Raw genomic sequence first — 12244 nt, forward strand, 5'->3', positions numbered from 1 at the left:
CAGTAATAAATATGCAAAAAATACAGAAAAAAAGAATATATCAATAAAGCCAACAAACAGTGAGAAGAGAAGAAGAGAATAAAGGAACAAAGGTCAAATACAAAAACAACCATAAAACAAATAACAGAATGTCAGTAAGTTCATACCTAACAATAATTAATTTGAATCTTAATGGACTAAGCAGTGCAATCCAAAGACATAGGGTGAACCATGAGAGACTATGGACTCTGGGAAACAAACTGAGGGCTTTAGAGGGGAGGGGGGTTCGGGATTGGGATAGGCCGGTGATGGGTGTTAAGGAGGGCACGTATTGTGTGGTGCACTGGGTGTTATACGCAAGTAATGAATCGTGGAACTTTACATCAAAAACTTGGGATTTACTGTATGGTGACTAACATAACATAATAAAAAATTATTATTAAAAACAAACAAACAAACAAAACCCCAAAGACATAGGGTGAAGAATGGATAAAACAGCAAGACCCATCTATAGTCTGCTTACAAGAAACTCATTTCAGACCTGAAGACACATGGAGATTCAAAGTGAAAAGATGGAAAAAACATTTATCATGCAAATGGAAGTGAAAGGAACACCAGGATAGGATTACTTATATCAGACAAAATATACTTAAAAACAAACACTGTAATAAGACACAAAGAAGGAGATGACATAATCATAAAAAGAACAATCCACCAAGAAGATATTACAATTGTAAATATTTGTGCACTCAATATGGAAGCACCAAATACATAAAGCAGCTAATAACAAACATAAAGAAAGTAATTGATAGTAATACAATAATAGTAGGGGACTTTAACACCCTACTTACTTCAAAGGGTAAATTATCCAAAAGGAAAATCAATAAGGAAACAGTGGTTTTGAATGACACACTGGACCAGATAGATATAATAGATATATTCAGAGCATTCCACCCTAAATCAGCAAAGTACACATTCTTTTCAAGTGCACTTGGAACATTTTCCAAAATAGATCACATATTAGACCACAAAATAAGTCTCAACAAAATAAAAAAGATTGAAGTCATACCATGCATCTTTTCTGACCACAGTGCTGCGACACTAGAAATCAACCACAAAAAATAATCTGGAAAGAACAAAAATACATGGAGGTTAAATAACATGCTACTAAACAATGAATGGATCAACTAAGAAATCAAAAAGGATATCATAAAATCCATGGGGGCAAATGAAAAAGATAACATAATGATAAAAAATCTTATGGAGGCAGCAAATGCTCTTGTAAGAAGGAAGTTTACAGCATACAAGCTTAACTCAAGTAGCAAGAAAAATATAAAATAAACTATCTAACCTCGCACCTAAAGGATCTAGGAAATGAAGAAAAAACAAAACCCAAACCAAGAGAAGAAAGTAAATAACAAAGATTAGAGCAATAATAAGTGAAATAGAAACTAAAAAAATAACAACAATAATAATAGTATAAATAAATGAAACCAGGACCTGGTTCTTCAAAAATAACAAAATTGATACAATTTTAGCCAGACTCGTAAAAAATAGAGAGACAGAAAATTCAAATAAACAAAATAAACAAAATAGAAGAAATAACTATCAGCATGACAGAAATACAAAGGAGTAGAAGATAATATTATGAAAAATTATATGCCAACCAATTGGAAAACCTAGAAGAAATGAATACATTCCTAAAAACATATAACCTCCCAAAACCGAACAAGGAAGAAATAGAAAATTTGAACAGACTGATTAGCAGCAATGACATTGAAAATCAGTAATAATAATAATAATAATAATAATAGTAATAATAATAATAAAACTCCCAACAAACTCAAGTGCAGGACCAGATGGTTTTGCAGGTGAATTCTACCAAATATGTAAAGAAGAGTTAATATCTATTCTTCTCAAAATACCCTAACAAATAGAAGAGGATGGAAAGATTCTAAATTCATTCTATGAAAGCAGAATTACCCTGATACCAAAACCATATAAAGACATACAGAGAGAGAGAGGAAGAGAGAGAGAGAGAGAGAGAGAGCGAGCTACAGGACAGTATCTCTGATGAATTTTGAACTTAGATGCAAAAATACTAGTAAACCAAAACCAAACATACATTTAAAAAAATAATCACCACAATCAAATGGCATTTACTCCAGAGATGAAAGGGTGGTTCAATGTTTACAAATTTATCAATGTGATATATCACATAAGAAGAGAAAAAAAATAAAAATCATATGATTTTTTCAATAGCTGCAGAAAAAGCATTTGACAAAGTACAGCACCCATGCATGGTAAAAACCTTCAGAAAAGTAGGTTTAGAGGGAACATACCTGAACATAATGAAGGCCGTATATGAAAAACCCACAGCTAACATCATATTCAATGGGGAAAAACTGGGAGAACTTTCCTAAGACAAGACAAATCCATTCTTACCACTTTTATTCAGCACAGTATTGGAAGTCCTAGCTACAGCAATCAGAAAGAGAAAAAAAAAAAGACATCTAAATTGCTAAGGGTGAAGTTAACTTTTCACTCTTTGCAGATGACACGATATTACATATAGAAAACCCTAAAGACTCCATAAAAAAAACTACTTGAATTGCTAAACAAATACATTAGATTACAGGATACAAAATGAATATACACAAATCTATTTCATTTTATATACTAATAATAAAGTAGCAGAAAATGAACTTAAGAAAATAATCCCATTTACTATTGAACCTAAAATAATAAAATATCTAGGAATAAACTTAACCAATGAGGTGAAAGACCTGTACCCTGAAAACTATAAAACATTGATAAGAGAAAGTGAAGACAACTCAAGTGAAAAGATATTCCATGCTCATAGATTGGAAGAACAAATATTATTAAAATGACCATACTACACAAAGTGATCTACAGATTTAATGCAACCCCTATCAAAATACCAACTGCAGTTTTCACAGTACTAGAATAAAGAAATTTAACATTAGTGTGAAAAAAAAAGACTATAAATAGCCAAAGCAATCTTGAAAAAGAATGAAACAGGCGGTATTACAGTCCTAGCTTTCAAGATGTGCGGCCAAGCTGCAGTAATCAAAACAGTATAGTACGGGGGGAAAAAAGACACATAGATTAACAGAATAGAATATAATCCCCAGAAATAAACCATTGATTACATGGTCAATCAATCTATGACAAATGTGGCAAGTATATGCAATGGGGAAATGATAGTCTCTTCAACAAATAGTGTTGGGGAAATGGGGTAGCTAAATGAAAGAAAGAAAAAATGAAACTGAACCACTTTTTCACACCATACACAAAAATAAAATCCAACTGGAAAGAAATATAAATGTAAGACCTGAAGTCATAAAACTCCTAGATGAGAGAACAGGCAGTAGTTTCTCTGACATTGGCCATAGCAACATTTTTGTCTATATTACTCCTGAGGAAAGGGAAACAAAAGCAAAAATAAACTATTGGGACTACATCAAAACAAAAATAAAAACAAAAAAAAAAACAAAAAAAACTTCTGAACAGCAAAGGAAACAATCAACAATAATCTAAAATACAACTTATTGAACAGGTAAAGATACTTGCAAATGACATATCCGATAAAGGTTTAGTATGTAAAATATATAAAAACTTATAAAACTCACCCCCCACTAAAAACAAATAATCCAATGAAAAATGGGCAGAAAACATGAACAGACATCTCTCCCAAGAAGACATCCAGATGGCCAACAGATATGAAAATACATTCAACAACACTCATCATCAGGGAAATTCAAATCTAACCACAATGAAGGGTGCTTGGGTGGCTCAGTCAGTTAGGTGTCTGACTCTTGATTACAGCTCAGGGTCATAGGATTGAGCCCCCACATTGAGCTCTGCACTTTGTGGTAGTCTGCTTGAGATTCTCTCTCTCCCTCTGTGCCTCTCCCCACTCGCTCTGTTTCTCTCTAAAATAAATAAATAAAAATCTTAAAATAAAACCACAGTGAGATATCACCTCAGGCCTATCATAATAGCTAAAATCAAAAACACAAGAATAAAAAAGTGTTACTAAAGATGTGGAGAAAAAGGAACCCTAATGTACAGTTTTTGGGAATACAAACTGGTGCAGCCATTATGGAGGGCAATATGGAAGCTCATTCAAAACTTAAGAATAGAATTACCACGTGAGCCAGTAAATCTACTACTGGGTATTTTGCCAAAGAAAATAAAAACACTAATCCAAAAAAAAAAGTCACACAAGAACACGTAAAGATTACTTTTATAATGGAGAAGATATACTGTGCACACAGTAATGGGTAATAAGCTCATAGAGCCATACTAATGTCAAACAAAGGTAACATAAATAAAGATAAATGCAACATTTTATAACATTAAATGGGTCAATCCCATAGGAAAATATAGCAATTCTTAATTTGCATGTACTCACTTTCATGGCTGTAAAATATATAAGCAAAAACTTATACAACTAAAAGCAATATGGAAACTTAAAATTACAACTGGAAGCTTTAGCACAATTAGTAACTAACCCAGCAATTAGATAAAATATAGCAGTAGAGATATAGAAAATTTGAATAGCATTATTTACAAAATGATCCAATTTGAAGACACTGCACCAAACAATGGCACAATACACATTCTTTTCAAGTTCACATGGAATGTTTAACAAAAGTGGCCATAGACTGGACCATAAATTAAGTTTCAACAAGTACCAAAGTACTGAAATTATGTGGTATATATTTGCTGACCACAATTGAATAAATCTAGAAATCAACAACAAAAAGAACATTTGAAAAATCTAAACATTTGGAAATTAACAATACAACGTATGAGTTACAGAGTAAATTACAATGTAAATTAGAAAATATTTTGAACTACTTTCTGTACATCATAAAGAAAAATATGGTAGTGAAATATGAACAGATTCAAAGAACTACTAAGAATTTCACAGCTTTAAATTCATATATTAAAAAATAAGAGATGCTGAAAATAAATGGCTTATGTATCTATCTCAAGGAGCAATAAACCAAACAGCAAATTGAAGCCAGCATATGCAGGAAAAAAAAAAAAAGTAAAGACAACAGAGGTGAAAAGAAAGCAAAAGCTTTATTCAAATAAATTAAAAAATTTAGTTGAAATGGGAAAATCCCTTTAAGAAGGACACATATTAAAGCTGAAATAGAAAATCTGATTTACTGTATGTATACTAAAGCTGTTAACTTGGTAATTTAAAAACCTACCAACATAGGGATTTCCAGGTCTGGATGTCTTCATTGATCAATTCTCCCAAAAACCTAAGGAAGAAATAGCAATTATTTACAAACTCTTGCAAAGTTTATGAAAAGGGGAACACTTATCTTGTTCTATGAGAACAGTGTAAGCTTAAAAAAAACTCACAAGGTGATTAATAGAAAATAAAATTACAGTCCTATATCTTTTATAAACATAGATTCCAATATGCTTAAACATTTTATCAAATTCAATACGTAGAAAGCATATTATATCACAACCAAATGAGCCTTATTTCAAGTCAATTTTACGTTTGAAATTCACCACATTAACACATTAGAATAAAGGATAGAAGTCATAAAATCATTTCAGTATACAGAAAAAATCTTTAAGAATATCTAACACTCATTTATGGTAAAATTTTTAACAAGCAAGGAATGGAAGGAAACTTTAGACTGATGAAGTGAATCTACAGAAATCTGGAACAAAGGTAGCATTCCAAGGTGAAGTGGAAACATTCCTGTTGAGTTGAGGAATAAGAAGGATGTCTACTAGTACAACTTCAATTTGACATTATATTAAAGATCTTAGTCTATGCAATAAAGCAAGAAAAACTAAATTAAAATTATATTATAAATATACTATTTGGAAATGCATTTTAAGCACTATAAAATATTAGTGGGGCGCCAGCATGGCTCAATCAGTTAGTAAAAGAAGAAATAAAATTGTTATTATTTGCAGTCAGCACAACCATTTACACAGTAAATCCAAAATGTTTCAGACACACAATCAGAATTAATAAATGAGTTTAGTGAAATTATTATATACAAAACTGTGAAAATCAGTTATATTTCTATGTACAGGAACACAATTAGAAAATATTTTACTAATACCATTTGCATGATAACATCATAATGACCAAATTCTTGGGAATAAATCAAAAATATATCTATAAAATGTCTACACTAAAGGGTGGAAACCGATATTGAGTTAAATTAAAGAAAACATAAATAAATGGATTTATACCATGTTCAGGATTTGGAAGACTCAATATCATATGTATAACAATTCTTCCCACATTGATATATTGATTCAATGTAATCTCAAAAATGGTTTTTGACATTTTTGAAAACTGATATTTGATTCTAAATTTTACATTGAAATGAAAGATCCAAGAATATCTAAGACAATTTGAAAAAACATGGAAAGATGTGCATTACCAATATCAATATATCAACTTATGATATAGTGACAACAATTAAGACAACATAATGTTGGCACAGAAACAACGAATGGAACAGAATAAGAAGTACAAAGAGACCTATAAAGATACGGTCACATGAATTATCCCAAAGTTGTTATGCACTGGGGAAAGAGTATTTTCAACAAATGGTATTCATCAGTTTGGTATTTTCAAGAAGAAAAAATGTAATTCTTGATCATTATCTCACATTACAAATCCAAATCAGCCTTAGATGTATTATAGACATAAAACTGAAAAGTAAAACAAAATGCTCTCAGAAGGTAACATAGGAGAATAATTTAATGCTAGTGGAGTAAATATTTCTTAAACAGGACAAAAAATCTATAATCATAATGGAATAGAATAACATGGTAGGTTTCTGTTATCCAATAATGATGAACTATACCACTCTTCTTTTCTCCAGAAAATGGAAATGTAAGAGAAAACAAATTAGAATAGTGTAAAAGATGTTTTTCTTCTTTGAACGCCACAATAAAATAGTTTGAAGAAATTATAGAATCATTATAATAATAACAATGATAGCTAATGGTTATTGTGCTTTTGTAGTGTTTTCGTTTTCTTAAAGATTTATTTATGTATTTATGTATTTATTTTTAGAGAGAGGGAGTGAGTGGGGGAGGGGCAGAGAGAGAGGCAGAAAAGCAGACTCCCTGCTGAGCAAGTGAATTTCATATGTTAAACTGATTTGAAATAAGACTCATTTGATTGTGATATAATATGCTTTTAATGTATTGAATTTAATAAAAATGTTTAAGCTTTTTGGAATCTGTGTTTATAAAAAATATAGGACTATAATTTTTATTTTCTAATAATCCTCTTGTGAGATTCTTTTATTAAGCTTACTCTGTTCTCATAGAACAAGTTGATAAGTTGGTAAGTGTTCCCTTTTTTCTAGACTTTGGAAGAGTTTGTAAATAATTACTATTTCTTTCTTGGGTTTTTGGAAGAATTGATCAATGAAAACATCCAGACCTGGAATTTTCTGGTTTTTGTTCTGAAGTGAAATCCTGTTCTCAAAATTCGTCATTCCTTATCCATTTATATATCCCCTAATTCAAACCTTATTTTTCTATGTATAAACATAATTTGTTTTACTCATTGTTTTTTCTCCACTTTTATTTAATTCATTACTTTTCTTGAAATTGTATTCCCTGACAATTGAATGAGTCAGTTCTTCAAATTTAAATAAGAAATTATGATGTGGTTTTCATTCATTTATTCATTAAATAAGTATTGAGTACTTTGGAAGGCTAATAAATGACCCCACAAAATGTCCATATCTGAACTCCTGGAACCTTTGAATGTTATCTTATATGGTGAAAGAACTTCATATATATGGTTAAGAATCATGAAATCAGGAAATTATTATGGATTATACAGAAAGGGCACTAAATTTATTCTCCAGAGTTCTTATAAGAGAAAAACCACAAAGTCAGAGGATAAGGCAATCTGATGATGAAAACAAAGATTGGAAAGATTCACTTTGTAGAAAAGGTAAGGGGACACAAGCCAAAGAATTCAGGTAGTCACTAGATACTAAAACTATGCAAGAAAATTGGTTTTCTCTTCAGAGCCTTTAGAAGAAACCAACTTTGTTGACACCTTTATTTTAGCCTAGTAAAACTGATTTCAGACTTGGGACCTCCAGAACTGTAAGCAAATAACTATATATTCTTTTTTACACTGAGTTTGTGGTATTTTTCCACAACAATAATAAATAATTAATACAAAATTTGGTACCACTAGTGGGTGCTGCTGTAACAAATCCCTAACAATGTGGAAGTAACTTTACAACTGGAAGTGGACAAAGACTGGAGGGATTTAGAGAAGCATGATGAAAAAAAAAATCCTAGATGGCCTTGAGAAAACTGCTAGTAGAAATGAAAGTTAAAGACCCTTTTGATGGATGCTGGAGGAAGTGAGGAGCATGATAGAGAAAGCCTATATCATCTTAGAGGATACCTATATAGTCACAAAGAGAATTTTGGTTGAAATATGAACATCGGAATTATACAAGTGATGTAAGAAAGTGGTTCAGTTTCATTGCTTGGCATGTAGCTGCCCAATTTTCCTACCACACACAAAAATAAACTCAAACAAGATGAAAGACCTAAATGTGAGACAGGAATCCATCCAAATTCTAGGGGAGAACACAGACAGCAACTGCTTTGACCTTGCTTCAACAAGGTCTTGCTAGACACAACTCCAAAGGCAAGGGAAACAAAAGCAAAAATGAACTATGGGGATTTCATCAGAATAAAAAGCTTTTCACAGCAAAGGAAACAGTCAACAAAACTAAAAGACAACTTATTGAGTGGCAAAAAATATTTGCAAATGACTTATCAGATAAAGGGCTAGTATCCAAAATCTATACAGAACTTATCAAACTCAACACCCAAAAACCAAATAATCCAGTCAAGAAATGGGCAGAAGGCATGAGCAGACATTTCTCCAAAGAAGACATACAAATGGCTAACAAACTCATGAAAAACTGCTCAACATTACTCAGCATCAGGGAAATACCAATCAAAACCACAATGAGATACAACCTCATGCTGGTCAGAATGGCTAAAATTACAAGTCAGGAAACAACAGATCTTGCCAAGGATGAGGAGGAATAGGGACTCTCTTACACTGTTGGTGGGAATGCAAACTGGTACAGCAACTCTGGAAAACAGCATGGAGTTTCCTCAAAAAGTTAAAAATAGAACTACCCTATGACCCAGCAATTGCAATACTAGGTATTTATCTGACAGATACAAACACTGTGATTTGAAAGGGAACATGCACCCCAATGTTTATAGCAGCAATTTCCACAATATCCAAAATATGGAAAAAGCCCAGATGTCCATTGACAGATGAATGGATAAAGAACAGGTTATATATACATATATCTATAATGGAATATTATTCAGCCATCAAAAAGAATGAAGTCCTGTCATTTGCCATGACATGGATGGAACTATAGGGTATTATGCTAAACAAAACAAGTCAGTAAGAGAAAGAGAAATACCATAGTAATTTAAGAAACAAAACAGATGAACAAAGGTGAAGGTAATTACAAAAACAAAATAAGATAAAAAGAGAAGGAGGCAAACCATAAGAGACTCTTAACTATAGGAAACAAACTGAGGGGTGCTGGAGGGGAGGTGGGTGGGGGGATAGGGTAACTTTGTGATGGGCATTAAGGAGGACAATTGATGTAATGAGCACTGGGTGTTATATGCAACTGATGAATCACTAAATTCTACCCCTGAAACTCATAATACTATATATGTTAACTGAATTGAATTTAAATTAAAAAATATAAAGGGAAAAATATAGCAACTGAGTGTTCAGGAAGAAGTAGAAAAGCATGTTATTGAAGACTGGAGGAAAAAAGATACTTTATAGATTTCTAAAAACTTAGGTGAATTGTATTCTATGGTTATGTGGGAAGCAGAAGTTGCAATTGATAAACAGACATTAATCTGAGATTTTCATACAAAGCTCAAACGTGCTGCTTATGATAGAGTGTGAAAGGAAAGAAACAATAAAACCATTTTCCTGAAAATCAGGACTTGTTAATTTGGGAAAATCTCAGCTTATCCAGATTTCAATAGATGATAAAAGTAAGAGGTTTACCGGTAGGAAAGTGTGCTCTGGAGAGAAAATCAACAGTTGGCTATACAATGTTTTCCTAGTGAAGAAGATATTAGACACGTGACTAATGGATTCACGTAATCATCTCAGCAAATTTCAGGAATAGAGATGAGATTAAACAAGAAGGATATGTAGAGGAGCATCTTGTCTAATGCTATAAATTCTCATACACAAGAAACCCATTCACTTTTTAAAGAATATTATATAAGCAGAACTATTTCCCAATTGGACCTAAATGGTCTGAGACAGAAAAAAATTAAAGAAGACCATTAAACTGCTAAAATCCTGTAGATAGGAATTAGGCTGAAAAAGCTACTTAGTTACAAACACGTGCTACCTTTAAAGGAACAGGAAAACGACTCTGAGAGCAAAGCTGAAGGCCCAGAATGCGGAGCATCAAGCCACAGTGAATTATTCCCAGGCATGAAAAATGAATGGAGTTTGCCCTGTTGGATTTAGAAATCGCTTAGGGTCAAATTCCTTAGTTCTTTCTATTTTCTCTCTTTTGGAAATGGAGCGTCTAAAACTGTTATCCTATATTGTCAAATCATTGTATTTTGGGAGGAGAAAATTTGTTTCCTAATTCTGCCAATAGACAGAAATTTTGCCCCAGGATGGATCATACATAGCATCTAACCTAGGTCTGATTTAGATCATTTAAATTGTGGGATCTCGGACTTTTTAAGCTGATTATATTTAGATGGGATTTTGGTCTTGACTTAAAGCTGGAATAATCTGATACTTTTGGGGATGTTGGGATGGAGAGAATGTATTTTGCATGTGGGGAGTGTATGGATCTTTGGGGCCCAGAGGACTGTAGTAAGCTGAATAATAAACCCAAATATATTCATTTCCTAATCCCTGGGATTTGTGAATGTTACCTTACACGGAAAAATGAAATTTGTAGGTGTGGTTAAGAATCTTGAGTTGAGGGGTACCTGACTGGCTCAATTGGTTAAGCATCTGCCTTCAGCTCAGGTCACAATTCCAGGAGCACCTGATCCGTGAGGAGCCTGCTTCTCCCTCTCCCTCTGATTCTTTCCCCACTGGTGCTCCCTGATTCATGCTCACTCTCCCTCTCTCTCCCAAATAAATAAATAAAATGTTTAAAAAAATAAGCTCGAGTTGAGGATATTATCTTGGATTATCCAGGTAGGTCTTAAATGTAATCATGAATTTTGGTTTGTTTGTTGCTGTTGTTGTTATTGTTTTAAGAGGGAAGCTAAGGGAGATTAGACTAAAGAAATAGGTAAGGCAATATGACAGCATAGTAGAGATTGGAATGATGCAATCACAAAATCAATATATGCTGGTAGCTGTCAGAAACTGCAGGAGGCACTGAATGGATTCCCCCCAAAGCCTCCAGAAGTAGTCATGACTGCCAAAATCTTGATTTTTACCTCAAAACAGCTCAGTTTGGATTTCTGTCCTTCAGAATTATAACAGAATAGATTTATGTCATTTTAACCCATTAAATGTATGATAATCTGCACAGAGGCAATTGGAAACTAATACACAAGGTAACAAATTAAGAGGATTTCACAATAATCTATGAAAGAGATTAAGATGATTTAGATTTGGTGGCAGAATTGCTGATAAATGAATGAATTCTAGATATATTTTGAAGGTAGTCTCTATAAGATTTGCAGATACACTGGATGTTAGCTGCTAGAGAAAGAGAGCCATTAAGGATGACACTAAAGATATACTGATATGTTGGTATATTTGTGTCTGTGTGTGTGTGTGTGTGAACGAGTGAACAGCAGTGTCAATTGTTTTTCCTTTTTTAAATTTTTTTTTGTTTTTTTATTAATTTTTTATTTTCTTTATTTTTTTCATGTAAAGTTCGATGATTCATTAGTTGCATATGAGACCCAGTGCACCATGCAATACATGCCCTCCTTACTACCCATCACCAGCCTATCCCATTCCCCCACCCCCCTCCCCTCTGAAGCCCTCAGTTTGTTTCTCAGAGTCCATAGTCTCTCATGTCAATTTTTGACATGGAGAATACTTATGGATGAGGAAGTTTGGAGTGAAGCAATAATTCTGTTTTCATATTTGCTTTGATATATCAGCCATCCAAGTGGAGATGTTAATAAAGCTGTTGCACATATGAGT

This window comes from Ursus americanus, chromosome X (genome assembly GCF_024610735.1).
Source record: "Ursus americanus isolate L20-20 chromosome X, mUrsAme1.1.p, whole genome shotgun sequence".
Taxonomy (NCBI): domain Eukaryota; kingdom Metazoa; phylum Chordata; class Mammalia; order Carnivora; family Ursidae; genus Ursus; species Ursus americanus.